The 23,731-nt window shown below is 42.7% G+C and overlaps 1 protein-coding gene across 4 annotated transcripts in view; it reads left to right on the top strand.

The window, feature by feature from the left end:
* Nucleotides 1–23,731, top strand: part of LOC110526894 (inositol polyphosphate-5-phosphatase A) — a 273,309-nt gene that overhangs the window by 125,435 nt on the left and 124,143 nt on the right. The window lies entirely within an intron of this gene.

The following is a 23,731-nucleotide window of genomic DNA, read 5'->3' as shown; positions in this document are numbered from 1 at the left end:
TTGTGCGGCACATTTTAAACACATACAGTGCCGACTGCACTCTCCCTCACTCCCTCCCCGACTCCCTTTCTGCATATAGCAGTCCAGTCCTCTTACTTCCTTAGTCCCTCTTACTGCGGTGCAGTCTCTTTCTAGTGGTTGTCTTTCTTCTATCCTCTACTGTATCCTCTACTGTTTATATGCTGTAGTTGTGTACCTCTCCTATCTGACATTGTTTCTTTTTATTCATTAATACATTTTTCTTTTGCCTTTTTTCTCCCCAATTTTGTGGTATCCAATTGGTAGTTAGTCTTGTCTCATCGCTGCAACTCCCGTATAGACTCGAGAGAGGCAAAGGGTCGAGAGCCGTGCGTCCTCCGAAACACAACCCAACCAAGCCACAGTGCTTCTTGACACAATGTCCAGTTAACCCGGAAGCCAGCCGCACCAATGTGTCGGAGGAAACACCGTGCACCTGGCGACCGTGTCAGCGCACACTGCGCCCGGCCCGCCACAGGAGTCTCTAGTGCGCGATGCCCGGCCAAACCCTCCCCTAACCCGAACGACGCTGAGCCAATTGTGCGCTGCCCCATGGGTCTCACAGTCGCGGCCGGCTGCGACAGAGCCTGGACTCGAACTCAGAATCTTTAGTGGCACAGCTAGCAGTGCGATGCATTGCCTTAGACCACTGCGCCACTCGGCAGGCGACATTGCTTCTCATCATATAACGGCTCAGTCTTTCTGTCTTGGTTGTCACGCAGACGTGTGTTTATGGTTGACCAAATCACATCTGGCATTTGTGCTGCGACTTCACCGGTATTCATTCTATTTTGTAGGCCCAATGTCTGTTACTCTCTACTGACATAGAATCTGTTCATTCTTATTGCACACACAGTTTCCTAATCTGATTTTGGGAAATGTTTTTGTAGCAGCAGCACATAAATAGACCAACTGATACAAATTAAACATTCACATGATTGGAACTTGCAGTCATGTGCCCCCCATCTGAATGATTCTTTCCCATCTCGACACTTCAATGCTGTCATTTTTTTATGTATATTTTTTTAATCAGTCTCATATGCTTTGCCCCTTGTGATTTACCGGAAGATGGACATTGAATCACACGACAAATTGTTATAGCCCCTCATCTTCTAACCATATTTAAACATGCACAGGGCAATCAATTTGTAATGGCTCTTAGTTGGGCTTCAAGGAAATGAACAATCCCTTTGTCCCCTACCTCCCCTACCCAGCCACCCCCTGTCCCTCTACAGGCCATGAAAGAGCTGGACGCTCCCAATGAGGGGATGGCTTCCTTCTCCTTCTGCAGGTCTAATAACAAGCCCTTTCTTCCTGTCCCGGACCTTCTCCAATTGATTTGTGTCAGGAAAATGAATGCAGTCTCGCCAAGGTCCTGGGGGTCAGAGGCAGAGTGCGTTTCTTGCAGATGAAGGGGCGGTGCTGGTTGGAAATGAACAGCAGTAGCCCTACCATGGGACCTCTGGAGTTCCCTGATGAAAGCTGCTATTGGGTTCCGAAGAGGGCGAAAGGCACTGCTTTATGATGTATTGTCAGTGGGATGCTGTCAAACACCAAATGCATCTGGGGAAGATATTTGATGTTCACAATGCCAGACCGTGTGATTCACATCAAATAGGTCTGCCTGGAATTGATGGGGTGAAGTATCACTTTTTACATGCGGTCGGTAACTGGTTGAAAGGAATCATTTGCAGCTGGATTGGCTGCAAATATCCAAACTAAGCTAGTTTGAGCCACAGAAACCTTTATTTGAACCCCTCGAGGACACAGAATTGGTCTCTTTATAACGGCCTAAAGTCAGCATAACCATACTTCTGCAAGTAATTCTCTCCAAGTGGGGTTTAATCTCACACAAAGTTCAAGCCCACAATGGCTCCCTGTGTGTGAGGCACTCCTTGGCTAAATACTAACTCATTAAGAACAGGCTAATTAGATTGGATGCTATGGTCTTTCAAAGAGATTCAACCTCTTGAATCTGAACGGCCTAATTGCATTCCGGCACTTTTTGCGCGGGGAACATCTTTCAAAGCCATCCCGGTTGGCCTGAGATGGTGGTATCGTGCCCCGGAACCCTCTACTGTATGCCTCCCTTGTTCCTCTGTGGAAGATACAGTGCCTTCAGAAAGTATTCCCATGTTGTACTGTCAAATTAGTTACATTTAGATGTTTTTTGTCACTGGTCTACAGACAATAGCCCATAATGTTATTTCAATTCTTTAAAAAAATATATATATTATTAATTAAAAATTGCAATTTGAGTTTTTTGGAGTTGATAAGTATTCAACCCTTTTGTTATGGCAAGCCTAAATAAAATGAAAAGACAAGTCAGGTAGGTTAGTATTGTGATCCAGAATCAGAGAGAAAAGAAGGAAGCCTGTACAGAATACAAATATTGCATCCTGTTTGCACTAAAGTAATACTTAAAAATATGTGGCAAGCAATGAACTTTTTGTCCTGAATACAAAGTGTTATGTTTGGGGCAAATCCAATACAACACATTACTGTGTACCACTCTCCTTATTTTCAAACAAATTGGTGGCAGCATCATGTTATGGGTATGCTTGTAATAGTTAAGGACTGGGGAGTTTTTCAGGAAAAGAAATGAACGGAATGGATATGATCGTAGGCAAAATACTGGAGGAAACCTGGTTCAGTCTACTATCCACCAGACACTGGGAGATTAATTCACCTTTAATTCACCTTTCACCAAATCTACACTGGAGTTTCTTACCAAAACGACAGTGAATGTTCCTGAGTGGCCGAGTTAGTTTTGACTTAAATGTACCCGTGTAGACTTAAAAATGTTGCATAATCCAGGTGTGGAAAGCTCTTCGAGACTTACCAAGAAAGACTTACAGGTCTCATCACATATTGAATCAATACTTATGTGAATGAGATATTTTCAATAAATGTGCAAAAAAAACACCTTTTCACTTTGCTATTGTGTGGTATTGTGTGTAGATGGGTAAGATCAATATGTGGAACTCTATGTAAACCCTGTATTTGATGAATATACAGTTGAAGTCGGAAGTTTACATACACCTTAGCCAAATGCCTTTAAACTCAGTTTTTCAGAAATCCTGACATTTAATCCCAGTAAATATTCCCTGTTTTAGGTCAGTTAGGATCACCACTTTATTTTAAGAACGTGACATGCCAGAATAATAGTGGAGAGAGTGATTTATTTCAGCTTTTATTTCTTTCATCACATTCCCAGTGGGTCAGAAGTTTACATACACTCAATTAGTATTCGGTAGCATTGCCTTAATTGTTTAACTTGGGTCAAATGTTTTGGGTAGCCTTCCACAAGCTTCCCACAATAAGTTGGGTGGTGTAACTGAGTCAGGTAACCGAGTCAGGTTTGCAGGCCTCCTTGCTCGCACACACTTTTGCAGTTCTGCCCACACATTTTCTATAGGATTGAGATCAGGGCTTTGTGATGGCCACTCCAATACCTTGACTTTGTTGTCCTTAAGCCATTTTGTCACAACTTTGGAAGTATGCTTGGGGTCATTGTCCATTTGGAGGACCCATTTGCAACCAAGCTTTAACTTCCTGACTGATATCTTGAGATGTTGCTTCAATATATCCACATAATGTTCCTCCCTCATGATGCCATCTATTTTGTGAAGTGCACCAGTCCCTCCTGCAGCAAAGCACCCCCACAACATGATTCTGCCACACTTGCAAGCCTCCCCCTTTTTCCTCCAAACATAATGATGTTCATTATGGCCAAACAGTTCTATTTCTGTTTCATCAGACCAGAGGACATTTTTACAAAAAGTACAATCTTTGTCCCCATGTGCAGTTGCAAACCGTAGTCTGGCTTTTTTATGGGGGTTTTGGAGCATTGACTTCCTCCTTGCTGAGCGGCCTTTCAGGTTATGTAAATATAGGACTTGTTTTACTGTGGATATAGATACCTTTATACCTGTTTCCTCCAGTATCTTCACAAGGTCCTTTGCTATGTGATTGATTTACACTTTTCGCACCATAGTACGTTCATCTCTAGGAGACCGAACGCGTCTCCTTCCTGAGTGGTATGACGGCTTCGTGGTCTCATGGTGTTTATACTTGCGTACTATTGTTTATACAGATGAACGAGGTCTAGAATTTTTTTTCTGAGGTCGTGGCTGATTTCTTTAGATTTTCCCATGATGTCAAGCTAAGAGGCACTGAGTTTGAAGGTAGGCCTTGAAATACATCCACAGGTACACCTCCAATTGACTCAAATTATGTCAATTAGCCTATCAGAAGCTTCTAAAGCCATGGCATCATTTTCTGGGATTTTCCAAGCTGTTTAAAGGTCAACTTAGTGTATGTAAACTTCTGACCCACTGGAATTGTGATACAGTGAATTATAAGTGAAATTATCTGTCTGTAAACAATTGTTGGAAAAATTACTTGTCATACACCAAGTAGATGTCCTAACTGACTTATAGTTTATTAACAGGAAATGTGTGGAGTGGTTGAAAAACGAGTTTTAAGTGTATGTAATCTTCCGACTTCAACTGTACATACTGTTTGTTCTCTCTTGTCATGAAGCATCTAGTGTTTATATTCTAGCTATAGGACAGTTAGCGAGTGATACAACTGCTGAGGAGTTGTCTAACCTTAGCAAACCTTCCTTGTACTCTGAGATGCTTCATGGCTGGTTAAAACCCCTACAAAATCCTGCTTATCCTCAACATTAAATTAAGGGATTACTTGTTCTCAGTCAGAGCGTTCATGTGAATAACTGTTTCCAGTTTAAATCAAATTTGATTGGTAGCCTACACATATTTCACAATGTTAGCACAGGTGCAGCGAAATGTTTTTTGTTGCTCCAACAGTGCAGCATACTTTAACTAACAATACAAAACAATACACACAAATAACAAAATTGTATGTTTTTTTTGTGGACATTTTCTCTTTTGGTGGGCCTCTGGTACATTCAAATGCTAGATTGAAATTTCAACCTGCAACTATCAGGAAATAACATTGATTACAATTTTTTATATATATATATATATATATATATATATATAATGTGTATTAGTTTTATCAGCTGTTGTACAATATGACATGAAACTCAGGAAAAACATACTTTTGACTGCACTGGGCCTTTAAAATATCCTGTAAATCTGCTGACTTTCACAGGCTTCACACTTACTTTTAAGAGGTTTATTTGCTCAGCTATCTGCAATAGCGGTATAATTGAAGAATGAAGCTGGTGTTAAACATGGGCTTTGCTACACAGAGAGTAGCAGTTGACTACTCCGTTGTCAACACTTTGATTAAATCAGTAGACCTACAGTAATATCTTTGAAAATACCATATAAGTATCATTGAGTATCACTTTTAAAACAATTCAATCTGTTTACTTTCATCATATTTTAGACCAGAGAAAGGGTATGTCTCCACTAACCTACCTCTTGTTTGCAAGTTAAGGAGCCAAATAAACCGCTCTCTTACAGATACGATTCGGCAGGCTGCTGACAAGTCACTCACTTTAACGTCACTGTCTGGCAAGTCCTAATCAAATCAAATCACATATTTAGCGGATGTTATTGCACGTGTAGCGAAATGCTTGTGTTCCTAGCTCCAGCAGTGCAGTAATATCTAACAATTCACAACAATCCACACAAATCTAAAAGTAAAATAATGGAATTTAGGGATATACATATTAGGACGAGCAGTGTCGGAATGGCATTGACTAAAATACAGTAGAATAGAATACATTATATACATATGAAATGAGTAAAGCAGTATGCAAATATTATTAAAGTGACTAGTGTTCCATTATTAAAGTGACCAGTGATTCCATGTCTATGTATTTAGGGTAGCAGCCTCTAAGGTGCAGGGTTGAGTAACCGGGTGGTATCTGGCTAGTGATGGCCTTGAGATAGCTGTTTTTCAGTCCCAGCTTTGATGCACTTGCACTGACCTCGCCTTCTGGATGATAGCGAGTTGAACAGGCCGTGGCTCGGGTCGTTGGTGTCCTTGATGATCTTTTTGGTCTTCCTGTGACATCGGGTGCTGTTGGTGTCCTAGAGGGCAGGCAGTGTGCCCCCAGTGCTGCGTTGGGAAGACCGTACCACCCTCTGGAGAGCCCTGCGGTTGCGGGCGGTGCAGTTCCCGTACCAGGCGGTGATTCCATCCCAACTGGATGCTCTCAATTGTGCAGCTGTAAAAGTTTGTGAGGGTCTTAGGTGCCAAGCCATATTTCTTCAGCCTCCTGAGGTTGAAGTGGCACTGTTGCACCTTCACCACACTGTCTGTGTGAGTGGACCATTTCAGATCGTCAGTGATGTGTACGCAGAGGAACTTGTAGCTTTCCACCTCAACTGCGGTCTCGTCAAATGGATAGGGGCGTGCTCCCTCTGCTGTTTCCTGAAGTCCACTAACAGCTCCGTCGCTTTGTTGACGATGAGGGAGAGGTTATTTTCCTCCACCATGGCCCTCTCCTCCTCCCTCTTGCCTGTCTCGTCATTTTTGGAAATCAGGCCTACTATGGATGTATCGTTTGCAAACTTGTTGAATTGAGTTGGAGGAGTGTGTGTGGCCACAGGGAGTAGGTGAGTATGGCTGAGTATGCACCCTTGTGGAGCCCCTGTGTTGAGGATCAGTGAAGTGGAGGTGTTGTTTCCTACCTTGACCACCTGGGGGCGGCCCGTCAGGAAGTCCAGAACCCTGTTGCACAGGGCGGGGTTCAGACCCAGGGCCCCGAGCTTGATGATGAGCTTGGAGGATACTATGGTGTTGAAGACTGAGCTGTAGTAGGTATTCCTCTTGTCCAGGTGGGATAGTGTGCAGTGCAATGGCATCGTCTGTGGATCTATTGGGGTGGTAAGCATATTGAAGTAGGTCAAGGGTGTCAGGTAAGGTAGAGGTGATGGTCCTTAACTAGCCACATCGATGGTGTTATCCTCAAAGCGGTCGAAGAAGGTGTTTAGCATGTCTGGGAGCAAGACTTCGGTGTCCGCGACGTGGCTGGTTTTCCCAATCCGTGATTGTCTGTAGACCATGCCACATACAGTTGAATTCGTAATTTACATGCACTTAGGTTGGAGTCATTAAAACTCATTTTTCAACCACTCCCCAAATTTCTTGTTAACAAACTATAGTTTTGGCAAGTTGGTTATTTTTCATTTTTCCAACAATTGCTTACAGACAGATTATTTCACTTATAATTCACTGTATCACAATTCCAGTGGGTCAGAAGTTTACATACATTACATTGAATGTGCCTTGAAACAGCTTGGAAAATTCCAGAAAATTATGTCATGGCTTTAGAAGCTTCTGATAGAAGCTTCTGATAGGCTAATTGACATAATTTGAGTCAATTGGAGATGTATTTCAAGGCCTACCTTCAAACTCAGTACCTCTTTGCTTGACATCATGGGTAAATCAAAAGAAATCAGCAAAGAACTCAGAAAAAAAATTCTAGACCTTCACAAGTCTGGTTCATCCTTGGGAATAATTTCCAAACGCCTGAAGGTACCACATTCATCTCTACAAACAATAGTACCCAAGTATAAACACCATGGGACCATGCAGTCGTCATACCACTCAGGATGGAGACGCGTTATGTCTCCTAGAGATGAACGTACTATGTTGCGAAAAGTGCAAATCATTCCCAGAACAACAGCAAAGGACCTTGTGAAGATGCTGGAGGAAACCGGTACAAAGGTGTATCTATCCACAGTAAAACGAGTCCTATATCGACATAACCTGAAAGGCCGCTCAGCAAGGAACAAGGCACTGCTCCAAAACCGCCATAAAAAAGCCAGACTATGGTTTGCAACTGCACATGAGGACAAAGATCATACTTTTTGGAGAAATGTCCTCTGGTCTGATGAAACAAAATAGAACTGTTTGGCCATAATGACCATTGTTATGTTTGGAGGAAAAAGGGGGAGGCTTGCAAGCCAAAGAACACCCTCCTAACCGTGAAGCACAGGGGTGGCAGCATCATGTTGTGGGTGTGCTTTGCTGCAGGAGGGACTGGTGCATTTCACAAAATAGATTGCATCATGAGGGAGGAACATTATGTGGCTATATTGAAGCAACATCTCAAGACATCAGTCAGGAAGTTAAAGCTTGGTTGCAAATGGGTCTTCCAAATGGACAATGACCCCAAGCATACTTCCAAAGTTGTGACAAAATGGCTTAAGGACTACAATGTCACGGTATTGGAGTGGCCATCACAAAACCATGACCTCAATCCTATAGAAAATGTGTGGGCAGAACTGAAGAAGCGTGTGCGAGCAAGGAGGCCTGCAAACCTGACTCAGTTACACCAGCTCTGTCAGGAGGAATCGGCCAAAATTCACCCAACTTATTGTGGGAAGCTTATGGGAGGCTACCCAAAACGTTTGACCCAAGTTAAACAATTTAAAGGCAATGCTACCAAATACTAATTGAGTGTATGTAAACTTCTGACCCACTGGGAATGTGATTAAATAAATAAAAGCTAATAAAGCAAATAAATCATTCTCTCCTATTATTCTGACATTTCACATCAAATCAAATGTATTTATGTAGCCCTTCTTACATCAGCTGATATCTCAAAGTGCTGTACAGAAACCCAGCCTAAAACTCCAAACAGTAAGCAATGCAGGTGTAGAAGCACATTCTTGAAATAGTGGTGATCCTAACTGACCTAATACCGGGAGTTTTTTTACTAGGATTAAATGTCAGGAATTGCGGAAAACTAAGTTTAAATGTATTTGGCTAAGGTGTATGTAAACTTCCGACTTCAACTGTACGACGTGTCTGAGCCTTTGAATTGCGACTCCACTTGTTCTCTGTTCTGACTTTTTGCTTTACGGAGGGAATAACTACACTGTTTGTATTCAACCGTATTCAACCTTGTCACTGTGGGAACAACATCCCCTCTACATTTCCTGATGAACTCCGTCACCGTCGAGTGTTTTCCCAGCGCGAGTACTACAGGTAATGTGTTGGTAGAACTTCGGTGGCATTTTCCTCAAATTTGCTTTGTTGTATCGAAAGTACAAACAATCTTTAGTTTACTTGCCCCGATGTGATACCATGGACATACAGTATAACTACGTATGATTTATGAATGGCAAGGATATATGAAATCGACTTTTAAACTACTCAAGCTTGCTGTTCATCAATTAAAGCACAGTGAGTACCCTTTGCGCCACAACTCCCATACTGGCCCGAACAGAATTTCTACTGGTCCAGACATGGTATAGTTGTTAATGCGTTGTGGTCATGACCGATTGGCTGGCACTCTTTCTCTCTATATTCAGCTACTAATAGTCTACATTTGGTTACCATGATTATTATGACACTTGCTTATTATTGTGTATTAAAAAGTTGTGTAATATAATTTAGCAATACAAATACTCTATTCCTGAGAATAGCATTGTATTTATTGCTTCTACGTGTGTAGTCGTCAATGGCTTTCAATGATAAACTGCGACAGAGCAGGTGAATGTTCAACTGAAATGCAAAAATGCACTGAAAAGTTATGTTGGGCTAGTGACTGACGAGAGCCACTGGCCTGACGTGTCTTTACTGGCCCCAGCGGCCACCGTTAATGTCGAACCCTGAACGCGAAAGAAAATAAATGAATGTGCCAAAAAAACAGTAGGCTCAGTGGATTTTGACTTATCGTTACCACATTATATGGGACGTGCAAATTCATGCCCTCTCCCTGTGTGTAGAAATTTGACTGCACAGACAGAGCACACAACACACTGTCACTGAGACACGGGATAGACATCAGACTGTCAAGCCAGCGGTGTTTCCTTGTCATCTCTCACTTTGTGACTGTCAGGCACCTGTCCTATCAAAAGTTCGCTAGAAGATTCAATCGTTCATTCTAGCGGATGAAGGCTTGGCATACTTTCTTCTGACTAGCGAATTGAAAAGTAGCCCAGTTAATTTAAGTGGAAAGTGTACCCGGCTGAAAATCACTCAGTAATCGGCTGTATAGCTGACAACAGGGCTTGTGGAAAACACTGACATTATCCAGATTTGAAATTTGGCTCTTTGATTTGAGTAGTTGCCTTTATTTCACCTCTACTCTCCTCACATGACCTAATGATATTCAGTGCATCACTGTCATCTGGAGAGTGTTGAAAGGAGCACACAGAGGGCACTTGAGACCGCATATAGGCATATATTCTCCCTTTTCGGGCTGTTGTATTTAAGGAGAGCAGACTGCTGCCGCCCTCACCCCTGGCTCAGGTCTTTAGCTCACTTACATCTTAATGCTGTCTTATGGGGGCCAGGAATGGGTCCGATTGATGCTGCGATTTGTCCGCATAAGAAAGAACATCTGCTTAAGAAAAGTCCCCCTCGCTCTGTTGTTCCGGTTTTATATTTATTATTATTATAATACAAAAAAAAGGCATGACATAATTTCTGTTATCTAAGGGACTGGGGCTGCCATTTACATTTGGCTTTTCATGCTGCAGCCATGTGGCTCTTGGGTCGATGCACTGGAGTATAACTAAGCTAGCATGGAGGATATCCAACCATTTAAATCAAGCCACGGGAATTTTACATAACACATCATCGGCGAGCATTGGTTTTTACATAAAGACAAAGAGGCCACAAAAAGGGACCAGACCGGGTCTTAGCCGAGCCGACCGACTGCATGTGTTTTGGTGGCTCCGCTAAAGCTTCACGGTCCTGTGGTCACTGTTTGTGCTCCGAGAAACGCCTCTTCCAGTATCAATGTGAAAGCTGCTTATTTTTTTTGCCCTGAGAAATATTTTTGGTCTTTGCCCTCATAACTGAAACCAGTCTTCCAACGGTTGAGTCCCTCTGCTGTCCTGGCTCAGAGAACGACAAGTCCTCAGGTCCAAGGAGAGACACACTGCTCCCATACACTGTACAAGCCCATTAATTGTCCCTTAAACGTGTCACCCTCAACCACCATATAAATTGTTCATGAAATGGTGTACGAGTGGGGCGACGTTCCGGAAGAGTTGTGTCCTTATGGAGGGAGTAGGAAGGGTTGTTGATGCAGAGATATGGGGTACGGGGTATGGGGTACATTCTGATAAATCCCTTTCTGGAACTGATTGACGGATTCCGCGAAGATGCCCCAAACTAATAAATATTTAATTGTTGTCCCTGGCAATAGAGCTGTATCTCATTGGACAGCCAAGGAGGCCACTTCGTCATTGCAAGGCCATATCCTGTCACCACCGGCAGCATGGGAAAGGGACAAAATCAAAGGTGCTGCCTGTGGCCCCTTACTGACTGATGACCTGCCCAACTGACGTCACGCCACTGATTGCTATCCCAGCATCCTTTGAGGGATGGGACGTTGCTCAATGAACGGCATTGACGTAGAAAGCGTACACTGTCAGTGGTTGCTCTTGCATGGTGAGCTGCACATGTCATAAGCCATGAATGAACTTACAGCGTTAAGTGCAAGAGCAATATAGCTAAGTCAATGCAAACTATTTAACTAGTTTCACGTGTTTAAATTAAGTTTTCGCCCTGTATGATTCTAATCCAATAAGGAATATCACAAATGAACCTACAGGAATAGGCCAGATATTAAATCCAATAACAATCTAGATTGATGAACCGTCCATGACAACATTAGCAGCCTTCTCCCAAAGCCAAAGAAAATAATCAATGGGCTCAAAGACTTGTCATTTGCAGGACCATCTAGTTCCCCTAATGGGAATACTTTTTGAAGAGAAAAAAAATTACAAGTTGAAATATTCTTTTTGATTATTGGACATCCATAGATAAATATGATTTACATTAATGAGCATAAGTATATTAAAGGCATTTTATCTCCAGCATCCGAAACAATTGAATAATGGCCTTGGCAGCCGTGCATTGGGCCGAACCAAAGAGAGGGGGAGGTAATGTCATTTTAATTACTAATGGATGCCTCGATGGTTTAGCCTTTTGATTTTTTTCCCTTCATTTTTAGGCCATTTTTCATTTTAATAATGCAGATAATATTCATCATCTGCGTATCCTTTTAAAAAGATAATCTCGTTATTCCCATAACCGCATATTTACTTAAAGAAAGTGGTTATCACCGGTTTATTTGAAGATGGGTTTCAAAGGAAGATTACATTTCGGATGAAGAAGGGACATCCTTTCATGTCGCCTTATGGATGTCTGTCTGCTGTAATTAGGAAATTGGACTTTGACCTTGGGTGGGCTACAGATATCATGCAATTCCCTCGAAGTCGTGTTGTCTGAGTTACTATGCTATCCTGTTTGTCACCAAATGAGTGTTACATTTTGTTGTCGTATATAGTTGCATAGGTAGTGCCATGTTCTTAATTAGTATATAGGTACAATTGAAGTTGGAAGTTTACATACACCTTAGCCAAATACATTTAACTCAGTTTTTCACAATTCCTGATATTTAATCCAGGTAAAAAGTCCCTGTTTTATGTCAGTTCGGATCACCACTTTTTATTTTAAGAATGTGAAATGTCAGAATAATATTAGAGGGAATTATTTATTTCAGCTTTTTTCCCCCTTCATAATATTCCCAATGGGTCAGAAGTTTACGTACACTCAATTAGTATTCGGTAGCATTGCCTTAATTGTTTAACTTGGGTCAAATGTTTTGGGTAGCCTTCCACAAGCCTCTCACAATAAGTTGGGTGAATTTTGGCCCATTCCTCCTGACAGAGCTGGTGTAACTGAGTCAGGTTTGCAGGCCTCCTTGCTCGCACACACTTTTGCAGTTCTGTCCACACATTTTCTATAGGATTGAGGTCAGGACTTTGTGATGGCCACTCCAATACCTTGACTTTATCCTTAAGCCATTTTGCCACAACTTTGGACGTATGCTTGTGGTCATTGTCCATTTGGAAGACACATTTGCAACCAAGCTTTAACTTACTGACTGATGTCTTGAGATGTTGCTTCAATATATCCATATAATGTTCCTCCCTCATGATGCAATTTGTTTTCTGAAGTACACCAGTCCCTCCTGCAGTAAAGCACCCCCACAACATGATGCTGCCACACCCGTGATTCACGGTGGGGATGGTGTTCTTTGGCTTGCAAGCCTCCCCCTTTTTCCTCCAAACATAACGATGGTCATTATGGCCAAACAGTTCTATTTTTATTTCATCAGACCAGAGGACATTTCGCCAAAAAGTACAGTCTTTGTCTGTAGTCTGGTTTGTTTATGGTGGTTATGGCGCATTGGCTTCTTCCTTGCTGAGCGGCCTTTCTGGTTATGTCGATATAGGACTTGTTTTACTGTGGATAGAGAGAATGTTTTCCTCCAGCATCTTCACAAGGTCCTTTACTGTTGTTCTGTGATTGATTTGCACTTTTCGCACCATAGTACATTCATCTCCAGGAGACAGAACACGTCTCCTTCCTGAGTGGTATGACGGCTGCGTGGTCCCATGGTGTTTATACTTGCGTATTATTGTTTGTACAGATGAACGTGGTACCTTCAGGCGTTTGGAAATTGCTCCCAAGGATGAACCAGACTTGTGGAGGTCTACAATGTTTTTTCTGAGGTCTTTGCTCATTTCTTTAGATGTTCCCATGATGTCAAGCTAAAAGGCACTGAGTTTGAAGGTAGGCCTTGAAATACATCCACAGATACACCTCCAATTGACTCAAATGATGTCAATTAGCCTATCAGAAGCTTCTAAAGCCATGGCATAATTTTCTGGAATTTTCCAAGGTGTCTCAAGGCACAGTCAACTTAGTGAATGTGAACATCTGACCCACTGGAATTGTGATACAGTGGGAAAATGACTTGTCATGCACAAAGTAGATGTCCTAACCGACTTGCCAAAACTATAGTTTATTAACATGATATTTGGGGAGTGGTTGAAAAACGAGTTTTAAGTGTATGTAAACTTCCGATTTCAACTGTATATACTGTTCTCTAGTGTTCATATTCTAGCTATAGGACAGCTAGCGAGTGATACAACTGCTGAGGAGTTGTCTGACCTTAGCAAACCTTCCTTGTACTCTGAGATGCTTCATGGCCGGTTAAAACTCCTAAAATCCTGCTTATCTTCAACATTAAGTTAAGGGATTACTTGTTCCCAGTCAGACCTTTCATGTGAATAACTGTTTCCAGTTTAAATAAAATTTGGTTGCCTACACATATTTCACAATGTTAGCACAGGTGCAGCGAAATGCTTTTTTTGTTTTGTTGTTGTTGTTTTTTTTTGCTCCAACAATGCAGCATACTTTAACTAACAATACGAAACAATACCCACAAATCCCCAAATTCTACGGAAAGATATGACGAAATAACATTTTACGAGCAATGTCGGAGTCCAAGAATATAAATATACAGGAGTCCGCGAATATAAATATACAGTGGCTTTTTCCACATTTTCAGGAAGTATTCAGACCCCTTGACTTTTTCAAAAAAAAATAACGTTACTGCCGGATACTGAATTTGATAATTTCCCCCCCCCCCCTCATCAATCTACACACAATACCCTATAATGATAAAGCAAAAACAGGTATTAAGAAATGTTTGCAAAAAACACAAAAAAACATGAAATATCACATTTCCTTAAGTATTGAGTCCCTTTACTCAATACTTTGTTGACGCACCATTGGCAGCGATTACAGCCTCAAGCCGTCTTGGGTATGACGCTACAAGCTTGGCACACCTATATTTGGGGAGTTTCTCCCATTCTTCTCTGAAGATCCTCTCAAGCTCTGTCAGGTAAGGTAACAAAATGTGGAAAGGGTGTCTAAATACTTACAAATAGAACATACCTTATTTACGCAAGTATTCAGACCCTTTCCTATGAGACTTGAAATTGAGCTCTGGTGCATCCCGTTTCCATTGATCATCCTTCATGTTTCGACAACTTGATTTGAGTACACTTGTGGTAAATTCAATTGATTGGACATGATTTGGAAAGGCACACACCAGTCTATATAAGGTCCCACAGTTAACATTGCATGTCAGAGCAAAAACCAAGCCATGAGGCACATATCTGGGGAAGGGTACCAAAACATTTCTGCAGGTCCCCAAGAACACAGTGGTTTATCATTTTTAAATGGAAGAAGTTTGGAACCACCAAGACTCTTCCTAGTGCTGGCCTTGCAGCCAAACTGAGCAATCGGGGGAGAAGGGCCTTTGTCAGGGAGGTGACCAAGAACTGCATGGCCACGCAGTCATGGGTGAAAAGGGAGTACAGGAGGGGGCTGAGCACGCACCCCTGTGGGGCCCCGTGTTGAGGATCAGCATGGCGGAGGTGTTGTTGCCTACTTTCACCACCTTGGGTCTGCCTGTCAGGAAGTCCAGGAGCCAGTTGCAAAGGGCGGGGTTCTGACCCAGAGTCCCAAGCTTAGTGATGAGCTTGGAGGACGCTATGGTGTTGAAGGCTGAGCTGTAGTCAATGAACAGCATTCTTAGTTGTATTCCTTATGTGCAGATGGGATAGGGCAGTGCGATGGCGATTGCGTCATCCGGGGATCTGTTGGGGCAGTATGCAAATTGTATTTGGTATAGGGTGTCAGGTAAGGTGGAGGTGATATGATCCTTAACTAGCCTCTCAAAGCACTTCATGATGACAGAAGTGAGTGCTATGGGGTGATGACTATTTAGTTCAGTTACTTTCTCTTTCTTGGGTACAGGAACAATGGTGGACATCTTGAGAAAATAGACTGGGATAGGGAGAGGTTTAATAATTCCTTAAACACTCCAGCCAGCTAGTCTGTGCATGCTCTGGTTTGGGATGCCATCTGGGCTGGCAACCTTGCCAGGGTTAACATGCTAAAATGTCTTATTCACGTCAGCCACAGAGAACGAAAGCTTACTGTGCCTCGTGAGCGGTGGTGGCCCACGTCGGCTGCTCTGTGTTTTCCTCAAAGCGGGCGAAGAAGGTTCTTAGCTTGTCCGGGAGCGAGGCGTCGGTGTCCTCAACATGGCTGGCTTTCTCTTTATAATCCGTGATTGTCTGGAGTCCCTGCCACATACATCTTGAAGCGTTATATTGCGACTCCACCTTGTACATGTCCAACTTCCCATGGTTAAATGTGGTGGTTCGCGCTTTTAGTTATGCGAGAATGCTGCCATCTATCCACGTTTTTTTTGTTTGGATAAGTTGTCACAGTGGGAACAACATTCTCACTTCCTGTTGAACTCGGTCACCGAGCCAGTGAAATACGTCAATACTGTTTTCAGAGGCAATCCGGAAAATTTCCCAGTCCGCGTGATCAAAACATTCTTGAAGCATAGATTCCGATGGTCAGACCAACGTTGAACCGTCCTTACCACGGGTACTTCCTGTATAAGTTTCTGCCTACAGGACGGGAAGGAGCTAAATGGAGGCGTGATTTGCTCAAGGTAGGGCGGCGGAGGGCCTTGTAGCTGTCCCGGAAGGGGGAGTAGCAGTGGTCAAAAATTCTTGAAGCGGGAGTAGCACAGGAGATGTTGACAGTTCTTCGGTATCGTTTTCCTCAGATTTCAAGATAGCCTTCCACCTAGATTACGTACACATGCTTTGTGTATGAGATGCTACAATAAAAACAAGAAGGGCAGTTGTAAGAATTAAGTGATGAATGCCTTCCATCTTAGCGCCGCAGTTCAGAACTTGATTGTGTTGTACGTATTTTAACTTTTTAATAATTAGCTTATGCAAATGTGTCCATCTGCCATTGAGCTGGGCTTGCACACTCCCCAACCATTAGGCAGATCAGCGGTATAACAGGCATTACAGGTGAAAATGTAATTTACATTGATGTCCTGATTTTATACCCTCGTTAAAATATGCTGAAGTTGCTGTACAGTATTAGTAAATATGGAGTTGGAATATACAAACACGAATCTTGCCTTTTTAACGGGCTTTTGCTCCTGCTCCGAAAATTGGGCCACTTGTAAAACTCATTCAATGAGTGCAATTTGGAGAACTAATATTCTAATTGATATTTGTGTTTATGTTAAAGTAAGCTACTTTTACTTCCTTGAGTTCAAGGATGCAGCAAGGATTTTCTAAAAAGGTTCATGTACAATCAGAAAACTACTTATACCACGCCCCACGGTGTGTTCTTATTCTTCATTTCACCAAATGACTATTTATTAAAGCAACCTCCTTTGAAAATGGAAACAAGGTGTGCTATTATGTACTTGCATCAAACCTTTTTTAATGAAGTTATTATTCTCTTCAATCTATATCACTAAGAAACCAATGGTATTATACCGAGCAAAGACACAACTAATTAGAAGCCTCTTTAAAAGTCTGAGTCGTGTTATGCATATTTGTTATTTGATTTGCTCTGTTGAATGTCATTGCCGTGATGGTTATACTGCTTCAGACCCCTCCAGCGGGCAGGTTAGGGGAGCGACTGCTACGACTGATGAGCATGGCAGGAAATTGGCAGATGGAAGCATCCATTTCAGCGCTAATTAGAGGGTCCATCAGCCCACGGACTGACAGGGTTCAACTGGGCAATGTAGTGCCTGCCAGCTCCCATCCCGCACGCTTTATAAAACGGTCTTTAATTCCTAGGCACAATATCATTAACTTTGTAAGTGGATGAACACAATGGACAAGCAATTTAATTAACTTCTACCATTGGATGTTGGAGGGGAGACGAAATTAAATGAATGCACAATATTTCCCAAGGAGGCAGCCGAACTTGGGAGCGGAGTTGGGTTGTTGGCAGGTCAGGCCGTTGCAGTGGGTTGGGCCATTTACGTCCTTGTTTAGACCCATCCATAATATTTTCTTCAAAAATAAAATCTGTGATTTTTGGAGATCAATCATGTGTGCATGTCACTCGAGTTCTCTCTGGGATTTTAGAATAGTATGCGGGAGCTGCTTTCTGCTTTCCAGAAGTTGACCAGCTCTCTTCCCTGCGAGCATAGGGGCCTAAACTCTCTCAGACAGACCGTTCCTGCCAGGATCAGTGTTATGGTTTTAAAGGGACTTAAAGTAATTCTAGGATCTAGCACTCAAAACATTTCCTGGTTTTTGGGGGGGCTCATCCAGGATCTGTTCACGTTTAACGTTTTCTCCCTGGATTGTTTCAAGATATCGCAACACTTTGTTATCTAGACGTTATTTCGGAGTAACTATAAGGGGTAACGTATGTCATTGTTGTGCAGTAAGTGTGTTAGCACTTGTAGTTACATACCTCTTACCATTGATTGTAATTATATTTTCCCCAAAAATACTTAAGAGGAAGCTTAAGTACTAAATAACTGCATGTACATACATTTGTGGCCAAATGATAAAAAAAAAGCGCCCCGGAATGGTTCAAGAAGAAATGCTGAACTGTCCAGATCAGGCCAGAGATCAGTTCAGCTCTGAATCCCATCAAAAACCTATGGCGAGATCTGAAAACTGTAGTTGGTCGAAGAATTGGAGCAGTTTGCGGCTGAAGAATGGACCAAATTGCCAGTAGAATGGTGCAGCAGACTCATTGATGGCTACTAGAAGCATTTGTCGGCAGATATCTTGGCCGAATGCTGTTGAACCAAGTACTAGCTCCAGTGGGCCAATGTCATTTGTTTTTATTTTCTAAATTCTAATTTTAATTCAATTATAATTAAACTTGTTTCCCACCAATACATTGGATCTGCTGAAATTGGATCTGTTGAAAATCCAATAAGTTGTGGAGACCTGTTATTATTTTATTTTTTGAAGAAGAAATAGGGAATTATTTAAGAAAAGTGCAAGGGAGCCAAGATATTTGGCCACAGTTGTAGGGTTGCTTAACTGGTAGTTGCTTAGGTTGCCACTTTGACAGATGATGACCCTATGGAATGTGAAGTATGAACAAAGAGAATCATTTCTAGAAAGATAATTTATACTCAATGACTTAGCATTTAGCATTCATCTTTATTTATCCAGCTAAGAACAATTCATTGCCTCATAAGAAAACACCCTTGTATTTCTTTGGAAGATCCATTTCCCCTGTGAGAATGCACACACACACACACACACACAATGTGCACCATGTCCAATACTTATGGCACCCATCGTCTTCTAAAAGTCCCCCCCCCCATAAACGAGGGCTCCTTCAGGAAATGATCGATGGCTAAACATCCAGCCTGTTTTCAAATAAGAGGAAGTGACAGAATAACTTTTAATGAGAGTTTTGTCTGTGTATCCAGTCAGGCCATTCCACCAGACGATGAATAATAGACACTGTGGCTCAATACTCTGAATACTCAATCAATTGGACTGTGAGTGGTGCTTGGCAAACACATATGGCGTGGGGGGGTTGGGGGGCGGGGGGGTACTAAAGCGGTCTCGATCTGTATTTCTCTGCTGAAAAGCAAGCCTTCTATTGACGCTTTCTCCTGCCCGGGTGTTTTCATTGCACAGGATGACAAACAGCCTGTTTGTGCAGTATTGGAGATTTGTGCAGAGCTCTCCTCACAGAAGGCGTATAGTGAGCCCTGAATAGCAAGTGGTCTAGTGCGCTCATCGCGCCCTGTCTGTCTGGTCAAGATAACCGTTGAAATAATGCCATAGAATGTATTGCTAGTTCAAAGTAGGGCTTACGTGTAAAATACAATGCTGTGTGTTCATTATAGACATGAGGCATTGAGTAAATATTGTTGTGGGGCGATCTTGTTTCATTTACAGTATCTTAGGGATGTTTGATAATATTGTAGTGTGAGGTTGGTTGAAGACTATCTGCACGGCAACCAATGAGTGAATTGTGTACCCATTAGCTTAGTCCGTTTCCATGTTCATGCACCAAGCGTATGATTGACTGTGGCTCGCCTGTGCTTTTGATGCATGGCAACACAGTTCAATCATGACAGTATATCGCACAAACCGTTTGCATCTGAAAACGCTGTGTTGCCGTTGTGTGTGTGTGTGTGTACATGTATGCGCGTGAACTATATGATGTGTCTGAGCCCACAAGCGTGTGTGCATGTGAATATACGTGCGCGTGTGTGCCCTGTGTGTGTGTTCACGTGTCACTTGACAGACGAGGGGACTTTGCAAGGACACCGAGAGAACTGCTGTTGGTAAAGTTGAACGGCCCATCTCCACATTTCATTTGGCCTGCCTGGAACCGGCAGGGCACACATTTTAGATGGGGAAATAAAATGTTATAGAAAACCTATAGAGATGCGCTATCCTTCGCTCCCAGAGCAGGTGCACTACAGCCATCCATTACCATAGATAACACAAGTCCCATTTGAACTGTCACTTCTGACAGTAGTGCGTACTATCCATTCTGTCCCTGTTTGGAACTTGCCTTATTCATCTTACTTGATAAAGGGCTCCTCCGATGGTTGTGTGTGTCACTCTCTGTCTCCCTGTCACTTTGTCTCAAAATGCTCCTCAGGGAATTCGGTGCATTGCACCGCCGGTGGCTTGAGGACAGTATGGTATTTGCCCCCAGAAGTGCACTGTGACACGGGACTGAGGCTACTCTTGGGACAGACCGTGCTCCCTCAGGGCGGAATGGAGAAAAATGATTACTTTTATGTTTGCTTTATGGCTCATTTTTCATATTAAATGCAGAAAATCCATTAGAGGTCATGATTCCGTACTTATATTCCTCTACTATAACTAATTCCTGAAGCACAGTATCGATAAAGCACTCAGTGGAACAGACTATGCAGGCTTCTGGACCTCTCAACTCTCTATTTTCCACTAGGCCAGCCCCTATCTACTAGGGTTATTGGAAATGTCAACTGCCTGTGTGCTCTCTCTCTCTCTCTCTCTCTCTCTCTGTCTCACTCTATCTCTCCCTCTCTGTCTGTAACACACACACACACACACCGATACAGCTTCCATTGTGTTAGAGTGGTTATCTCGTCTGAGCGGTGTGGCCGATTACAACTCCCGATAAGAGATACCAGCGTGGGCAATAAAACCTGGATTTTATGGCTCGGGTTATTGTCTTTCTGTCTACAATTATGGTCATTACTCATTTCCCCTAGCTCCTCTTGGCCCTTGCCTGTTGCACTTAATAGAGTGCATTTTACTAATGGAAAATTAAGTAGCCGTTGTGACAGTGGGCTTTATAAATATGTAAAATATACTTTTAATTATTTCAAGGGAATCTGGCAGCGAGTCAATATAGTGGTACGGGACAAATATACGCTTGACACAGGCCATTGTAAAGCCACTGGTAAAAGATAAGCATATCCTGTCCGCGCAGTCAGGCTCTAATTCATATTTTGAGCCTGTCATGTTCGGAGACAAATGGATTAATTGCAGCCCGCTAATATAATCGGTTCTTCATGAGGAGGGAGCAAGAATAAGACCAGCCGGTCCATTTTGAACCCCCATGCCAAATAAATATCTATTATGCTAGAGGTTTAGTAGATTTCTCGTGATTGCACATGCAGTGCATTCGGAAATAATTCAGACTCCTTGACTCTTTCCACATTTTGTTACGTTACAGCCTTATTCTAAAATGGACTAAATACATTTTTCCCTCAATCTACACACAGTAGCACATAATGATGAAGCGGAAGCAGGTTTTCAGAAATGTTTGCAAATGTATCAAAAACAGAAATACCTTATTTACATAAGTATTCAGACCTTTTGCTATGAGACTTGAAGTGGAGCTCAGGTGCGTCCTGTTTCCATTGATCATCCTTTAAATGTTTTTTATTTTATTTTTTATTTTTTAAGTCTATCTGTAGTAAATTCAATTGATTGGACATGATTTGGAAAGACACACACCTGTCTATATAAGGTTTCACAGTTTGCAGTGCATGTCAGAGCAAAAACCAAGCCATGAGATCGAAGGTGTTGTCCAATGAGCTCCAAAACAGGATTGTGTTGATGCACAGATCTGGGGAAGGGTAACAAAACATTTCCGCAGCATTGAAGGTCCCCAAGAACACAGTGGCCTCCATTCTTAAATGGAAGATGTTTGGAACCACCAAGACTCTTCCTAGAGCTGACCGCTCTACAAACTGAGCAATCAGGGGACAAAGGCCTTGGTCAGGGAGGTGACCAAGAACCCGATGGTCACTCTGACAGAGCTCCAGAGTGGAGAGGGGAGAACCTTCTAGAAGGACAACCATCTCTGGAGCACTCCACCAATCAGGTAGATTGGCCAGGAGGAAGCCACTCTTCAGTAAAATGCAGATGACAGCCCGCTTGGAGTTTGCCAAAAGGCACCAGAGCCCGGACTTGAGCCCGATCTAACATCTCTGGAGAGACCTGAAAATAGCTGTGCAGCAACGCTCCCCATCCAACCTGACAGAGCTTGAGAGGATCTGCAGAGAAGAATGGGAGAAATTCCCCAAATACAGGTGTGCCAAGCATTTAGTGTCATACCCAAGAAGTATCAAGGTTGTATTTGCTGCCAAAGGTGCTTCACCAAAGTACTGAGTAAACGGTCTGAATATTTCTGTAAATGTAATTTCTAATTCGATATTTTTAATACATTTGCAAAAATATCTAAACCTGTTTTTGTTTTGTCATTATGGGGTATTATGTGTAGATTGATGGGAGGGTGATGCTGTGGCTTAGGCCTACCTGTGCACTAAACAAGCAAACCCAGGCCTTTTTCGATTCCATTTGGATTCTTTGTTGACTATAGGCTCAACCAACAGAATGTTATGATGTTTGAGGAATTGAACATAAAGTCAGGTGGGTTAGAAATGTTTTAATGGTGATTGAAATTCATATTTCGACTCATATTTTAGCTTACTTACTATTTATTCTGGATTCATTCCAAATATCCAGACTGCAGCAACAAAAACAACAACAACAGTGGTGTCATTTTGACATCTAGCACAGTTTCCCTCCCTCACCCCCCTAATGTCCCCCTCTCTTTCTCTCACTCTGTCCGTGGCAGTTTGAGGTGAAAAAGAACATAAAGAAAAGCTATGGGAAATAAAAAGGGGGCCCTTCCTGGAAGCCGTCCTCCTGCTGAGGGGAAAGTTGACCTCGAGTCCTACTGCTTTCAATCCATCCCTCGCTTTTTTGTCCTCCTTCTGAAAAAGGAGGGAGGAAGATGGAATGAAAGAGCGGTGCATGGCAGTGGGTTTGGGTCACCAGCCGCTGTTCTCATCAATTAAATGTGCGACAGTGTTTTCCGTTGGATGAACTTCTATGTCAAGGAGATGGGCATGACCTCATGTTTGTGCTTTTGACAAATCGGCAAATGTTTAATCTCAAGATGTGCCGGCGCTCATAAATAATGCAGGTTCTGGCTGCCGAGCCCCCAAACTCTCCCCCTGCCAGAGAGGGTGTCTGCTCCGCCCCTAAAAGGAAAACGGCACAAAATCAGACTAAATCCTCTCTCTCTCTCTCCCTCTGTCCTTTTCTCCCTCTGCCGTATGTCTCCTCCCCTCTAAGGAGACTTACGTCTCTCTCTCTCATTCTGTTTCCCTCTCTCTATCTCTCTCTCTCTCTCTCTCTCTCTCTCTCTCTCTCTCTCTGCCGTGCTCTCTCTCTCTCTCTGCCGTTCTCTCTCTCTCTCTCTCTCGTGCTCTCTCTCTCTCTCTCTCGTGCTCTCTCTCTCTCTCTCTCTCTCGTGCTCTCTCTCTCTCTCTCTCTCTCGTGCTCTCTCTCTCTCTCTCTCTCTGCCGTGCTCTCTCTCTCTCTCTCTGCCGTGCTCTCTCTCTCTCTCTCAAGCCCTTCCTTGTCCGGCCACTAACCATTCCACGACTTGCACAATTCTGAACTGGGCTCACTTTCGTGTTGTCATCCAGTGTATTTTTTTTCTTCTCTCCCTAATATCTATTTCCTCCTTTTTTGTCTCTCTATTCTCTACATGCTGCAGTGTAGGAGGAGAGAGGAGGGTTGCGTGCAGCAGGACCAATGAC

Source organism: Oncorhynchus mykiss, chromosome 1, assembly GCF_057628025.1.
Source record: "Oncorhynchus mykiss isolate SJ-2025 chromosome 1, ASM5762802v1, whole genome shotgun sequence".
Taxonomy (NCBI): domain Eukaryota; kingdom Metazoa; phylum Chordata; class Actinopteri; order Salmoniformes; family Salmonidae; genus Oncorhynchus; species Oncorhynchus mykiss.
Note: the sequence above shows the minus strand (reverse complement) of the source record. Positions and strands in the feature narration are given on the sequence as shown.